A 15,519-nucleotide genomic window follows, 5' to 3' on the forward strand; every position below is an offset into this window, starting at 1 on the left:
ACATTTCTCATATGTCTTCCTATTTCCCCAACTGAGGATGTCCACCCAGCATGGCTGGTTTGGCCCTCCACCATACTTGATCTATTCCATGTGTTTTTATTCTGACTTCTCTTTTTTCTAAAAAACAGAGACATGTCTCCCAATCAGCTTCTATCAATGAAAATAGCAGAGGACTTTCCATTAACTCTAATGTGATCCCACCACTAAACATCTCTGTCCTTGTCCTTTTTCAGCATTAGAGTCATAAAGGTCTACGGCGCAACAATGCATTTTTTTTAACACAAATTCAATCACTTAACTATTCAAATCCCATTTCCAGCATTTGGTCCTTCCTTTATACCCCATCTATGCCTCAATTTTATACATCTCATCATACCACTTTTCAGTCCCCTCTGCTCCAAGGAAAACAAGCCCAGTCTATTCCAAAGAAACTGTCCCTTGCTCAACTCTCCAATCCATTTCTAACACCACCTCTCTTCCGTATGCATCTTTCACATCATTCAAGGCATCAAAAACAACGTGGTGCCCTGTCCAATGGGGGAAGCCAAAAATAGCCTGTTATGAAGAAGGGTCACTGCACTCAAAGTTAACTCTGCCTTCTCTCCACAGATGCTGCCAGACATCATGCATTCCTCCAGCAAGTTGCAACTGCATTTTTTTTTGCTTTATAGGAAAGGTGACCTTTGTGGAGCACTTTCATTCAGTGCTCAAAAAAGACCCTGAACTTCCAGTTATGTCACAGACTAACACTGTACCACAAGGGACAGCGTCTGTCTGTTTTGTGACATAATCTATCGTTTTAGTTTTGCTAACTTGTTTCTCTCTTCACCCTTTCATTTTGCATTTAGATAGGTGTTATGCTGCCACTCAAGCTTTATCTGCATACAAATGCTGGTTTCCTTATTATTCTCTTTGAAACTTGCATAACACTATTTTACTAGGAAACCCCTCCTGTCTCCAACACAATTGCAGTTTAACCCTATTATACCTTGTATACCGCCAATTTTCTACACTACTGGTTTAAAAACCTTGCATTTCAATCTTCCTCATGAAAGGTTGGCACCGTTTCTCTCCGCAGATACTGCTTGAAAGGCTGAGTATTTCTAGCGTTTTCAGATTTTATTTCACGACTTCCACTTTAGCATTTTCCTTTTGTGTCAACTATTTTAAATGGTTTATATTTTTTGTCATAGATCACAAATTGTAACCATTACAAAGATTTATAACTGGGTTGGCCCAGTAATCTTAGGCTCGCTCACCGAAAAAAAGCTGCCTCGACACAGGTTCGCTCAATAATGAGACATAAAAAATTGGAGCAAAAACCATTTGGTTTCTCCAGCTAGCACTGTCAGTCTATAATATCGTGGCGATCTACTTGCTTTACAAAGTCCACATTCCCATCTACACCGATAAGCTTAGAGTCCCTCAGCTAACTAAGAATCTATCCACATGGTCTTAATAATATACAGTAAACTTAACTCCACGCTACCCAAGGCACAGAGTCAAAGTCGCACAACCCACCAGCGAGCAAAAAAAAACACATGGCTCTCTCGAAAGGGCTACCCCGATTTTAAAAGTGACCCCTGGGTCTGGAGGGACCCACAAGAGGAAATATCCTTTGGACGTCTACTTTGTCAGGACCATTCAGGATCCTGCATACTTCAGCTCAGTCACCCGTCACTCCTGTGGAAATAAACACAACCTGTCGTACATTTCCTCGCAAGGTAACCCTCCCATTCCAGATATAGGAAACCATCTCCGGAACCCCTCCCTTAAGTTAGGGGACTAAAACCGCGAAGGTCGGGCCGTGGTCACCATTATCTTGTCACTAATCTCGCTGTCTCCAAAACGGGGTTACACTTTTACTATTATTGGTGCTGGAAGAACACAGCAGTTCAGGCAGCATCCAAGAAGCAGCGAAACCGATGTTTCGGTAAAAGCCCTTCATCGGGAATAAAACTTTAATCCTGATGAAGGGCTTTTGCCCGAAACGGTGATTTTACTGCTCCTCGGATGCTGCCTGAACTGCTGTGCTCTTCCAGCACCAATAATCCAGAACCTTGTTTCCAGCATTTCCAGTCATTGTTTTTACACTTTTACTAGCCCCGTACTTGAACACTTCACACTCCTTCCAAGTGCTCAGTACTGTTTTGTTTAAACGGCTTTGCACATACCGCCCGATCCCTGGTTCGGCAGAAAGCAAGGGCTAAGATTAACGGAGCTCAAACACCGCTCACTTGTTAAATGGACCGATCATAACAGCTGCGATGCAAAAAGCCGACTCGCCAACCGACCTCTAAAAGCACTGAGCCAAGGGAGCAAGCGTCTCACGCCCCGTATTCACAAACCGACAACAACCCAGACACGTCGCCAAAACAGAAAACATCAAAACACACCAGACGCCACCGCTCTCTCAGCACCAACAGCTCGATTTCAAATTGCCACGGTCTTTCCAACAGCCTCCACGAGCCAACAGCGCGGCGGCTTAGCTATCGGGCCGTCCTATTGGTTAAAAGGCGTGCCCGCCCCTCCCAGCCTGGCCTCTGATAGGCTAGCCCTGACGGTGACGCTACATGGGTGCGAGGTGTGATTGGTTTTAAATTTAAATACGAGCCTCTATGGCTATTGGCTGGCTCTCCGCAGCCGTTGGCCTTGTCCCGGTGAGCCGGCAGTTGATTGGACAATCAAGCCAGTGATGGCGGAGAAGTGGCTTCTTGAGGCTGAGATACATCCCAGATACGATGTAATGTCATCTACAACTGAAGTGAAACAAAAACACCTCCGTTCAAAGAATATACAGACGACAGGTTTCATCAGAAGTGAATACGATGACACAAGAGAGTGGGCCTTTTTCAATTATACGTAAGAAACAAACAACACCAGGTTATAGTCCATTGGAAAGTACAAGCTTTCGGAGAGCGCTGCTTCTTCGTCAGGTAGCTATAATGACAAGATCAATGGATACAGAGTTTTTAGTAAAAGGCAATTGACGTTGGAACAGCGCTCTCCGAAAGCTTTAAAAACCGACAGAGCTGGAGAAACTGAGCAGATCTGCGGAGAAATTGAGATAACTCTTCTTTCTGTTGAGTTTCTCCACCATTTTCTGTTTCTCTTCCCCCAGATTTACAGCAGCAGCCGTATTTTGCTTTAATTTGGGAATTTTCAATTTGCCTCATGCTTCTGGTTTGTGTTGGCATTACACACTTGCATCCCGATTTTGCCATCATGATTGAATGTGGTTCACGATGTAACAATGGCCAAATAAACTTTTTTTGTTATTGAGGGACAATTTTTGGCCAAAGCGAGTTTTCTTGCTTTTTTTAAATAATGCTTTCTGCTCTCCGAATTCTGTACTCACATTCTTTCAATATTTCCATCAATTATGTAATGTTGAATTTCAGGCAAAAATAAAGGATCTATGTCACTACGTGACAAACTTTCGGAACAATTTTATTACCTGGAGGGTCAGGAACAAGGATGCACTGTTTGGAGATGCCTGTCAATTGCATCACTTTGTTGTGGCAAACCAATGTCTTCTCAATCAGTCGGGTACCAAAACATAATTCTCAAATCAATAATCTTTGAATAAAATTTTTGGTTGCTCCTCTGGGTTTCATTTGTCAAAAATGGATATTACCAACAACCAGGATCCAGGGAGCTCAAATATGACCAGTTAAAATGTTGCAGATTATCAGCACCAACTAAGATGAGTACAGCATTGGAATGCCAGGTCAGAGTAAGACTGAGTGGAAAGGATTCCAACAATTAATGACAGGTCTACCTTATATGTATACCATTAATAAGATAGCACGGTATTGTTATTGCCTAGAATACAGCAAACCTGCCTGACGTGGGTGGAGATATTCATTTTGTCACAGAGGCTTAAATTGGTATCAATCTCCAGTCACCAAGCACACCACCTAGGTGCCATTTCTAATCCAAAGAATCACAATTTTCTTCATTCATTATATGGAGGCTTCACTGATTAGGCCCAACAACAGTGAAGAAATTCTGATGTGGTTCCATTTTGGGATGATGTGTGGCTTGAAGGAGAATTTGCAGTTGGTGGTGCAGCCACATTTCTGATGCTCTTGTGATTCTAGGTGGTAGAGATCACAGGTTTTGAAGATACTGTTGAAAAGTGCTTGGGTGGCTTGCTGCAATGCATATTATAGATGGTACCCACTCTAGCATTGTGCATCAATAGTGAAGGAAGTGAGTATTGAAGGTAGTAGGTGGAATTTTCATCAAGTGGGCTAACTTGTCCTGAGTGATGTCAAGCTTCTTGAATATTGTTAGAATCCACCTATCCAGGTTGGTGGATAATATTCCATTACATCCCTGATTTGTTATTTGTCAATGTAGGATGGGCAATGGGAAGACAGGATGTGAATTGCTCGCAACCTAATTCCTGGTCTCTCACCTGCTCTAACTGCCAGATAGCACAGTTCAGTTTTTGGTCAGTGTAAGCTACAGGAATCAGAAATGTTTAGATTCCATCCTGTTCAAAATGGTCATTGACTCACATTTGTGTAATGCAAATGTTACTTGAATGTTGTGCATGTCTTGTTGCGTATGAATATGGTCTGCTTCACTATCTGATGAATCGTGATGAACATAGGCAACCATCAGCAAACATCCAACTCTGAACCTTTGATGGGAAGAAGCGGACAATCTTTGAGCTGAGAATAATATTTTATGATGTTTTGGGACTGAGACATTGGACCTTCAATAAACACAACCATATTCCTTTGAGCTAGGTGTGAATCTATCCAATAGTTGTTTTTGTTTCATTTGATTCGCATTGACTTAAGTTTTGCAAGACCTCCTTGAAATCATACTTGATCAAATGCTGACTTGATAACAAGGATAGTCACTCTCACGTCAACACTGGAGTCCAACTCTTTTATCAGTGTTTGGACACCTGTTCTAGTCCATCAATATCTATGCTACAAAGAAGAAAGCACACCAACCCCTCTACTTCCTCAGAAGGCTAAGGAAACTCGGCAATGACTCTGAACAATTTTTATGGATGCACAATAGAAAGTATCTTGTCCAGATGCATGACAGCTTGGTTTGGCAACTAAGACCGCAAGAAATTACAGAAGGGTAATGAATGCAGCCCAATCACAAAGGCCAGCCTACTTCCACTGACTCCATCTACACTTACCACTCAGAAAAGTAATCAACATAATCAAGGACCCCCTCCCACCTCAGTTATACTCTCTTCACCATCTCCCTTCAGCAGAAGATACAGAAGTTTGAAAACAAGTACCAACAGATTCAAGAACAGCTTATCCACTAATATCAGTCTTATAATGGACTTCTTGTATATGAGAGTTTATCTTTCTCTGCACCTTCTCTAAAGCTGTAACACTATATTCTGCATTCTGTTCTATTACCTGATGTCTTTATGTAAAGTATGATTTGTATGGTCAACACACAAAACAATACTTTTCACTGTATCTCTTAATTGTGACAATAATAAATCAAATCAAATTAAGGCTGCAATGTTATCAAATGCTTGTTGAACCTAAACTGAGCATTAGTGGGCAATCTGTTCCTTTTAAAGTGCTGCTACTTGATAACACTATCAGTGACCCCTTCCATCATTTTGCTGATGATCGAGAATTGACTGATAAAGCAGTGAGAGACACAGAATGCAGGAGAAACTCAGCAGTTCTGGCAGCATCTCCAAACAAGAGAAACAAAGTTACCATACCATCTGGTATCGAGAGTGTGGTGCTGGAAAAGCACAGCAGGTCAGACAGCATCCGAGGAGCAGGAGAATTGACGTTTCAGGCATAAGCCCTTCATCAGGAATGAGGCTTGTGGGTCGTGGCTGAAAGACAAATAGGAGGGGCTGGGGTTGGGAGGAGGTAGCTGGAAAAGCGATAGGTGGATGAAGGAGAAGGTGATAGGTCAGAGGGGGCAGTGATGGACGAGTCTGGAGGACAGTGCTGAGTTGGTGGGATAATGTGGGGGAAGGATAAATGAGGAAGTTGTTGAAATCCACAGTTATCCTGTGTGGTTGCAGGGTCCAAGGCGGAATATGAGGCATTCCTCCTCCAGGCATCAGGAGAAAATTCAGGACTTGCATGTCCTTGATGGAGTGGGAGGGGGAATTGAAGTGTTCAGCCACAGTGTGGTGGGGCTGGTGGGTGCGGATGTCCCAGAGATATTCTCTGAAATAGTCCGCAAGAAGGCGTTCTGTCTCCCCGATGTAGAGGAGACCACACCGGGTGCAACAGATGCAGTAGATGACATTGGTAGAGGTACAGTTGGACTTCTGACAGATGTGGAAGGATCCCTTAGGGCCTTGAACAGAGGTGAGGGGAGTGGTGTGGGTGCAGGTTTAGCGCTTCCTGCGATGGCAGGGAAAGGTGCTAGGAATGGGGTGTGGGCTGGTGGGGAGTGTGGACCTGATGAGAGAATCGCAGAGGTAATGGTCTTTTGGAACGATGATAGCGGTGGGGAGGGAAATATATCTCTAGTGGTGGGGTCCATTTGGAGGTGGCGGAAATGGTGGAGGATGATGCGTTGTATGTGGAGGTTGGAAGGTGAGGACCAGGGGGTTCTGTCCTTGTTGCGTTGGGAGGGGTAATGTCCAAAGGTGGTGGTGTTGAAGTGGAGGAGAGGCGCTGGAGGGCATCATCAAGCACGTGGGAAGGGAAGTTGAGATCATGGAAGAAGGAGGTCATCTGGGACTTTCTGAGGTGGAATTGGTCATCCTGGGAACAGAAGCTGCAGATGCGAAAGAATTGGGAATAAGGGATGGTGTTTTTACAGGAGGTGGGGTGGGAGGAGGTGTGGTCGAGGTAGCTGTGGGAGCTGGTGGGCTTGTAGTATATGCCTGTGGTTAGTCTGTCGCCAGAGACAGTGATGGAGAGGTCCAGGAAGGGGAGGGAGATTGCCAAGATGATTCAGGTGAATTTGAGGTCGGGATGGAAGGTGTTGGTAAAGTTCATGAATTGTTCAACCTCCTCGTGGGAGCACGAGGCAACGCCGATACAGTCATCAATGTAGTGGAGGAATGTGAGGGGTGGTGCCAGTGTAATTACAGAAGGTGGGCAAACAGGCAGGCATAGCTGGGTCTCATGTGGGTGCCCATTGCTACCCCTTTGGTTTGGAGGAAGTGGGAGGACTTCTTCAGAACACTTGAAGATTCTTCTTTTGAAGAGTGTAATACCAGACTTGTAATATTAATTGTTTCTCTTGCCGCAGATGATGCCTGACCTGCTGAGTTTCTCTGGCATTCTCTGTGATTGTTTCAGGTTTCCGGCAACTACAGTTTTTTTATTCTAGTGACATAGCAGTAATTGGCTGGGTTATATTTGTCCTTTATAGAAAGAGCATACCAGGAAAATTTCCCTATTGCCAAGTAAATAATAGTGTTGTGTCTCGAAGGTAACAGCTTGGCTATGTGCGGGGCTATTTCTGGAACACAAGCCTTCAGTGCCACTGCCAGAATATAATCAAAGCCTATAACCTTTGCATTATCTACTGCCTTTCAACTGTTCTTGATATCATGGGGAATGAATCAAATTGTCTGAAGACAGCACCTGTAGTACTGGGAATTTAAGGAGGGAGATCGTCATTGAGATGGGGGTTATTTGTGGAGCCTCCTCTTTCTGTTCATTGATTCATTGTTCACCATCATTCACACCAGGATGTGGCAGAACTGCAGAACTTAGACTTGATTAATTGATTTTGGGACTGCTTATCTTTCTCTCGTGCTGTTTTAAAAAAATTCTCAAGGTCAAGGACCAGGCTCGCAGGAAAGTAGTCTGACACAGAACAAACAGCCAAGAGGCGAGTCTGCTAGAATATAAGTGTTTTATTCCCCGCAGCGTCGCCACAACCAGGTCTCGTACTTACAACGGGTCTGGTTTATACTCACTCTACGTGTTACCGGAACTGGGAGCCGTCAGTTCTCGTAGAGCGGTTGCCAACAACCCACGCTCGGCGGTTAAACGCAACCCCGGAGCAGACTCACCGAACTGGAGACTTTTCCAGCTGATATACTCTTTTCCAGATATAAACATTCATGTGAACAGCAGAGCAAGGCTAAAAAACACATTCCATTCTGGTTACATACAGATAAGAAGATTCACACGGGGAGGTGTGTAATAAGATTCACACGGGACTAAGCAACACCTCCATTCCGGTTAGATTCACACATGTATTGGGACACAATTTTAACCCTTTCACCACACGTGCTTCTGCAGTTTGGGATGCAATGTAGTTTCACCTTGCTGCCACATCATTTTTAGGTATGCCTGGAGTTACCATTGACATACCCTGCTGTCGTCATTGAGTAAGAGTAGGTGTCCAAATTGATGGTCATGATAAAGTGTGAAATATGATATACTATAAGTCTGCACATTGTGATTGAGTACAATTCTGCTGCTGCTATTGGCCCACAACTTCATCTTATATATTTAATAAGAGTTAGTTTGAGCTCTTGCTATATTGAAAGCAAGTGCCAAGATATTTTCACACATAATGTACTGCATAGCACAAAACACTATAAAATGTGTGGGTAATCCCACCATTTGCCTGACAATAGCATGGTCATATATAATATATATTAAACTTAATATATAAAGTTTTCTCTAAGCTGCATGTCCATCAACCTCTGGAAACCTCTGGAAAACTCCTCTACACGCAAATAAGTTTCCTATTCCAGAAGCTGATGCCCCATAAAAATGTCAGAATTCCACACATTGGCAGGAAAAATTAGAGGAAATATTGATTATAAGTGTAGATTTTTAGCAGTTTATCTTACTGCAGTCTATTTTTGTTAAGTAAAAAAATGAAAAACCCTAGGTTTATGTTGAAATCACAACAAATCATATTTATAGATTACTTTTAAAGTAGTAGAAAATCTTTAGTCAAAGTTTGACACCATACCACATGAAGTGATATTGGGGTAGATTACCTAAAGTGAGCAAATAGTTGGTGGGTGAATGATTATACTTGTCCATTTCACTAACAGTCTCCTTTTGGGCTTAACCCTTCGTCAGGACTCCCCTGACAAGGGGTTAAGCCCAAAACATCAACTGCCTTGCTCCTCAGATGCTGCCTGACCTCCAGTGCCTTTTCCAGCGTCCCACTTATCGAATCTTTCCTATCTTCTCAGCCATTGCAGTCCAACCGTTTTGTTCCTTGTACACCACCAATTTTATCCACTACTGATTTAAAAACACTTCCATTTGTATCTTCCTTCTTTTCTGAAAATTTGTCATCAGCCTAAAAGGTTAATACTGTTTGTCTCCATAGATCCCGCTTGGCAAGATGAGAATTTCTAGTGCTTTCAGTTTGAATTTCACAATTTTCTGGATTTGCTGGAAGCATTTTTTCTTTTGTATCAATTCAGCTTTTAAATGGTTTATACTTATATCAAAAATCACAAATAGGATAGGCTTTAACTTTGTTCATTGGAGCTTAGGAGATTGACAGGTGACCTTAAAGAAGTGTATATAATAATGTGGGGTATAGTTAGAGTTAATTATAGTTATCTTTTCCCTAGGATGGGGGATTCACGACTAGGGAGCACATCTCTTAAGGTGAGTGGAAGAAGATTTAAAAAAGACATGAGGGGCAATTCTTTTACACAGAGGATGGTTCACATGTGGAATGAACTTCCTGAGGAAGTGGCAGATGTGGGTACAATTACAACATTTAAAAGGCATTCGGATAAATCTATGAATAGGAAAGGTTTGGAGGGATATGGGCCAGGAGCAAGCAGGTGGGACTAGTTTTGTTTGGGATTATGTGTGGCATGGATGGGGCTAGACCAAGGGGTCTGTTTCCATGCTGTATTACTCTATGGCTGTGACTCTTACCCTTTACAAAGACTTACACATGGGTTGGCCCAGTAATTCCAGGCTCACTCTTCCAACTGTCCAGACATGCTGCTAGCCTGAAGAAGGGCTTATGCCTGAAACGTCGATTCTCCTGCTCCTTTAATGCTGCTGACCTGCTGCGCTTTTCCAGCAACACATTTTTATGCTGCTAGCCTTGCCTTGCTTGCCTTCCACAGTGCTCGTGGTTCTGCCTAGGCTACGAATATCCAGAATCTGTGTTCCACATGATGAAAGCTATGATGTGAACCCTACATGTCTTAGACCTTGCTATGTTGCCATTTGCTGTTCTGTAGAAATATAGAAACATCGAAAATAGGAGCAGAGTAGCACAGAGCAGAAAAACTCAGGGGAGATGATCAAAGTCTCCAGAACACAAAATAATGTGTTTGGAAAGGGGTAGAAATCAAACTTCAAGCACATTGGATAAAGGGCTGGTAATGAGAAGAGGGATGGTAAATACATGACTGAAGGTGTTGTATAATGAATGAACGCAGTATACAAAATAAGGTAAATGAGCTTGTGGCACAGATGGAAATTGGCAGGGATGATGTGGTGGGCATCACGGAGACATGGCTGCCAGGGGATCAGGACTGGGAGCTAAATATCCAAGGAAATATATCCTCTTGAAAAGAGAAGCAAGTGGGCAGAGGAGTTGAGGTTGCCTTATTAGTAAGAAATGAAATTGCATCAATAGCAAAAAATGACATAGGGTCAGATGATGTAGAATCTGTTGAGGAACCACAAAGATGAAAAAGCCATATTGGGAATTATGTACAGGCCTCCAAACAGTAGTCAGAATTTGGGGCACAAGATATACCGGAGACAGAAAAGGTGTGTAAGAAAGGCAAGGTTATAGTGATCATGGGGGATTTCAATATGCAGGTGGATTGGGAAAATCAGGTTGGTAGTGGATTGCAAGAAAAGGAATTTGTGGAATGTCTGCAAGATGGCCTTTTGGAGCAGGATGTAGTCAAGCCCACTAGGGAACAGGCAATTCTGGATTTAGTGTTGTGCAATGACGCAGACTTAATAAGGGAGTTTAAGGGGAAGGAACCCTTAGGAGGCAGTGACCATAGTATGATAGAATTTACTTTGCAATTTGAGAGGGAGAAGCTGGAATCAGATGTAACAGTATTACAATTGAATAAAGGCAACTACAGAGGCATGAGGGAGGAGCTGAGAAGAATTGACTGGGAGAGGAGCCTAGCATGAAAGACAATGGCAGATGTTTCTGAGAGTAATTCAGGAGACACAGCAAAAATTCATTACTAGGAACAAGAAGCTCACTAAAAGGGAGGACAAGGCAACCATAGCTGACAAGGGAAGTCAGAGACCGCATAAAAGTAAATGAGAAAACATATAATGTGGCAAAGGGCTGTGAGCAGCCAAAGGATTGGGAATCCAACAAAGGCCAACAGAGGGCAACAAAACAGAAATAAGGAAAGAAAAGATTAAATATCAGAGCAAGCTAGCCAATAATATAAAAGAACTTAGATATATACAGGGCAAAATAGAGGGAAAAGTGGACCTTAGGCCACTAGAAAATGACATTGGAGAACTAGTAATGGGGAACAAAGAAATGGCTGAGGAACTGAATAAGTACTTTGCGTCAGTCTTCATGATAGGAGGCTTGAATAACATCCCAAAAGTTCAAGAGAGTCTGGGGTAGAGGTGACTATGGTGGCCATCACCAAGGAGAAGGTGCAAGAAAGTCTGAAAGATCTGAAGGTGGACATATCACCTAGACCAAATGGATACACCCCAGAGTTATAGAGACAAAGAGATGTACAGCACCAAAACAGACCCTTCAGTCCCACTCGTCCATGTCAATCAGATATCCTAAATTAATCTAGTCCCATTTGCCAATGCGTAGCCCATTCATACACCCATCCCAATGTCTTTTAAATATTGTAATTGTGCCAGCTTCCACCACTTTCTCTAGCATCTTATTCCATACATGCACCACCTTTGAAGAATTTCCCCCGACGTCCCTTTTAAATCTTTCCCCGCTCATCCTAAACCTATGCCCTCTAGTTCTGGACTCCTATACCCCAGATAAAAGACCTTGTCTATTTACTCTATCCATGCCCCTCATGATTTGAGAAACCTTTATAAGGTCACTCCTTAGCCTCCAACACTCCAGGGAAAACAGCCCCAGCCTCTTCAGTCTCTCCCTTTAACTCAAACCCTCCAACCCTGGCAACATCCTTGTAAATCTTTTCTGAACCATTTCAAGTTTCACAACATCCTTCCTATAGGAGGGAGACCAGAATTGCACACAATATTCCAGAAGTGGCCTAATCAATGTTCTGTACAGCTGCAACATTTCCTCCCAACTCCTATATGCAATGCTCTGACCAATAAAGGAAAGCATTCCAAATGCCTTCTTCACTATCCTCTCTACCTGCAAAACAGTATAACCTCACATTTTCCCACATTATATTCCCATCTGCCAAATTTTTGTCCACTGGCTTAACTTGTCTGTATCCCTCTGTAGGGATCCTCACCACTTGCTTTTGCACATTGACAGCCCTGCACTCATTGCAACCATGCAGCATCATTCAGTCTGAGGTGGTTGCCCTACTCCGCAGAAATAATTTGCAACAGATTTTTTTTTCCCAACTCCACCAATGACACCTTGCTAGAGGATCTCATCCACACCATCTAGGAGAAATGGGGGAATCCTCTTTCCCAGTGAAGACAATAGGAAGCCTTCTCATCAGACCAAACTGACCTGAACGAAGATCACCACTCATGTTAGTGCCTTTTGGGCTCTTAAGGGAACCCAGTTCTAGTGCAAGAAGATGTTGAATTATTTCATATACGCCACAAGACTAAGTGATACCGTCTAATACTGTAAGCTGACACTCATAATGACATTCTGATGGAGTTGGCTGAAGAGATCGTGGAGACGTTAGTGATGACCTTTCAGGAATCATAGGAGTCAAAGAGGGTCCCAGAGGACTGGAAAATCGCTAATGTAACACCCTGTTTAAGAAAGAAGTAAGGCAAAAGACAAGAAATTACAGGCTGACTAGCCTGACCTCAGCTGTTGATAAGATTTTGGAGTCCACTGTGAAGGATGAGATTTCTGAATACTTGGAGGTGCATAGTAAAATAGGACAAAGTCAGCATGGTTTCATCAAGGGGAGGTCATGCTTGACAAATCTGTTAGAATTATTTGAGGAGGTGGCAGGCAGGTTAGGCCAAGGATAGCCATTGGATGTTACTTACTAGGACTTCCAGAAGCCCGTTGACAAGGTGCCGCACAGGCAGTTGCTGAGTAACGTAAGAGCCCATGGTGATTAGAAATAAGGTACTAGCGTGGATAGAAGATTGGCTGTCTAGCTGAAAGCAGAGAGGAGGGATAAAAGGTTCCTGCTCAGGATGGCAGCTGGTGACTCGTGGTATTCTGCAAGGATCAGTGTTGGGACCACAGCTTTTCAATTTACACGTTAATGATCAAAATGAAGGAACTGAAGGCATTCTGGCGACATTTGTAGAGGGACTGGTAGTATTAAGGAGGCAGGGAGGATGCTGAAGGATTTAGGTTAGAAGAATGGGCAAGGAAGTGACAGATGGAATACAACTTGGAAAAGTGTGAGGTCATGCACTTTGGTGGGAAGAATAGAGGCATGGACTATTTACTAAGTGGAATGAAAATTCAGAAATCTGAAGTGCAAAGGCATTTGGGAGTCTAGGATTCTCTTCCGGTAAACTTGCAGGTTGAGTCAGTAGTTGGGAGGCAAATACAATATTGACATTTATTTTGAAAGGACTAGAATATACAAGTAGAAATGTATTTCTGAGGCTTTATAAGGCAGTGGTCAGACCACATTTAGAGTGAGCAATTTTGGGCTCCATATCTCAGGAAGGATCTACTGACCCTGGTGCAGGTCCAGTGGAGGCTCATGTGAATGATCCCAAGAATGAAAGACTTAACATATGAGGAATGTTTAAGGACTCTGGTCTAAACACGATGGAGTTTAGAAGGTTGAAGGACGATCTAATTGAAACTTACAGAACACTGAACGACCTGGACAAAGCGAACGTTGGGAAGATGTTTTCATTAGCAGGAGAGACTGGGATCTAAGGGCAAAGCCTTAGAGCAAAAGGAAGACCCTTTAGAGTGGAGATGAGGAGAAACGTCTTCAGCCAGAGAGTGGTGAATCTATGGAATTCTTTACCACAGAAGGCAGTGAAGGCCAGGTCATTGAATATATTTAAGATAGAGATAGGTAGGTTCTTGATTAACAAGGCGATCGAGGTTATAGAGAGAAAGCGGGAGAATGGGGTTGAAAAATCTATTACGCACGATTGAATGGTAGAGCAGACTCGATGGTCCAAATGGTGTAATTTTTGCTCCTTTGTCTTATGGTCTTACTTGGCCCTTTGAGCCAAATTCAATATGATAATGGCTGATCATCCAAGGTCACTGAAATCCAAATGTGAACTCTGTTTTCTGTCTGCAGATGTTGCCAGACCTGCTGAGTTACTACAGGAATTCCTGTTTTTGTTTCTCATTTCCAGCAAATGCAGTACTTTGGTTTCTTTGCTGAGCATCTAACCTAATACCCTGTTTCTGCTTTCTCATCATACCCTTTGATCCCTTTAGCCATAAGAACTATATCTAATTCTTTTGTGGAATACATTCAAGGTTTTGGCCTCTACCGCTTTTTATGGCAGAGAATTCCACGAGCTCACCACTTTGTGTGACACAATTTCTCCTCATCACTATCATAAATGGCCTTCGTCATAATTTCAAATTGTTATCCCTGGTTCTGGACTCCATAGTCGTTGGAAACATAATTCCTGCATTTATCAAGTCTAGTTCCTATTAGAATTTTATAGGTTTCTATGGGATCCCCCATTCCTTTTTTTTCTGGACTCCAGTGAATATAGTCCTAACTGATCCAATGTCTCTTCATATGTCAGTCCTGCCATTCCAGGAATCATTGAGGAGAAAGTGAGGTCTGCAGATGCTGGAGATCAGAGATGGAAATGTGTTGCTGGAAAAGCGCAGCAGGTCAGGCATCTAGGGAACAGGAGAATCGACGTTTCGGGCATAAGCCCTTCTTCAGGAATGAGGAAAGTTGGTCCAGCAGGCTAAGATAAAAGATAGGGAGGAGGGACTTGGGGGAGGGGCGTCAGAAATGTGATAGGTGGAAAGAGGTCAAGGTGAGGGTGATAGGTCAGACTGGGGGGGGGGCGGAGAGGTCGGGAAGAAGATTGCAGGTTAGGAAGGCGGTGCTGAATTTGATGGATTTGACTGAGACAGGCTGGGGGGAGAGGAAATGAGGAAACTGGTGAAATCCGAGTTCATCCCTTGTGGTTGGAGGGTTCCTAGCCAGAAGATGAGGCGTTCTTCCTCCAACCATCGTTTCGCTGTGGTCTGACGATGGAAGAGTCCAAAGACCTGCATATCCTTGGTGGAGTCGGAGGGGGAATTGAAATGTTGAGCTACAGGGTGGTTGGGTTGGTTGGTCCGGGTGTCCCAGAGGTGTTCTCTGAAACGCTCCGCAAGTAGCCGGCCTGTCTCCCCAATATAGAGGAGGCCACATCGGGTGCAAAGGATATCCTCTTCGTAGGATATGTGGAACAATCCATCTTCCGCAACTACACTGGCCCCACCCCCCACCTTTTCCTCCGC

General features: G+C 43.3%; 1 protein-coding gene across 8 annotated transcripts in view; it reads right to left on the reverse strand.

Moving 5' to 3' along the window:
* The window catches only part of LOC122552828 (centromere protein F-like), a 105,162-nt gene extending 102,606 nt beyond the window's left edge, over positions 1-2,556 (reverse strand). For 6 of the 8 annotated variants that reach the window (XM_043695818.1, XM_043695816.1, XM_043695820.1 and 3 more), the window contains exon 1: positions 2,397-2,556. The gene's annotated coding sequence lies outside the window, so the exon portion shown is untranslated. The other 2 variants (XM_043695815.1, XM_043695814.1) reach the window with 2 other exon arrangements.
* Between the last annotated feature and the right edge of the window lie 12,963 nt (positions 2,557-15,519).

The sequence above is a fragment of the Chiloscyllium plagiosum genome, chromosome 9 (genome assembly GCF_004010195.1).
Source record: "Chiloscyllium plagiosum isolate BGI_BamShark_2017 chromosome 9, ASM401019v2, whole genome shotgun sequence".
Classification (NCBI taxonomy): domain Eukaryota; kingdom Metazoa; phylum Chordata; class Chondrichthyes; order Orectolobiformes; family Hemiscylliidae; genus Chiloscyllium; species Chiloscyllium plagiosum.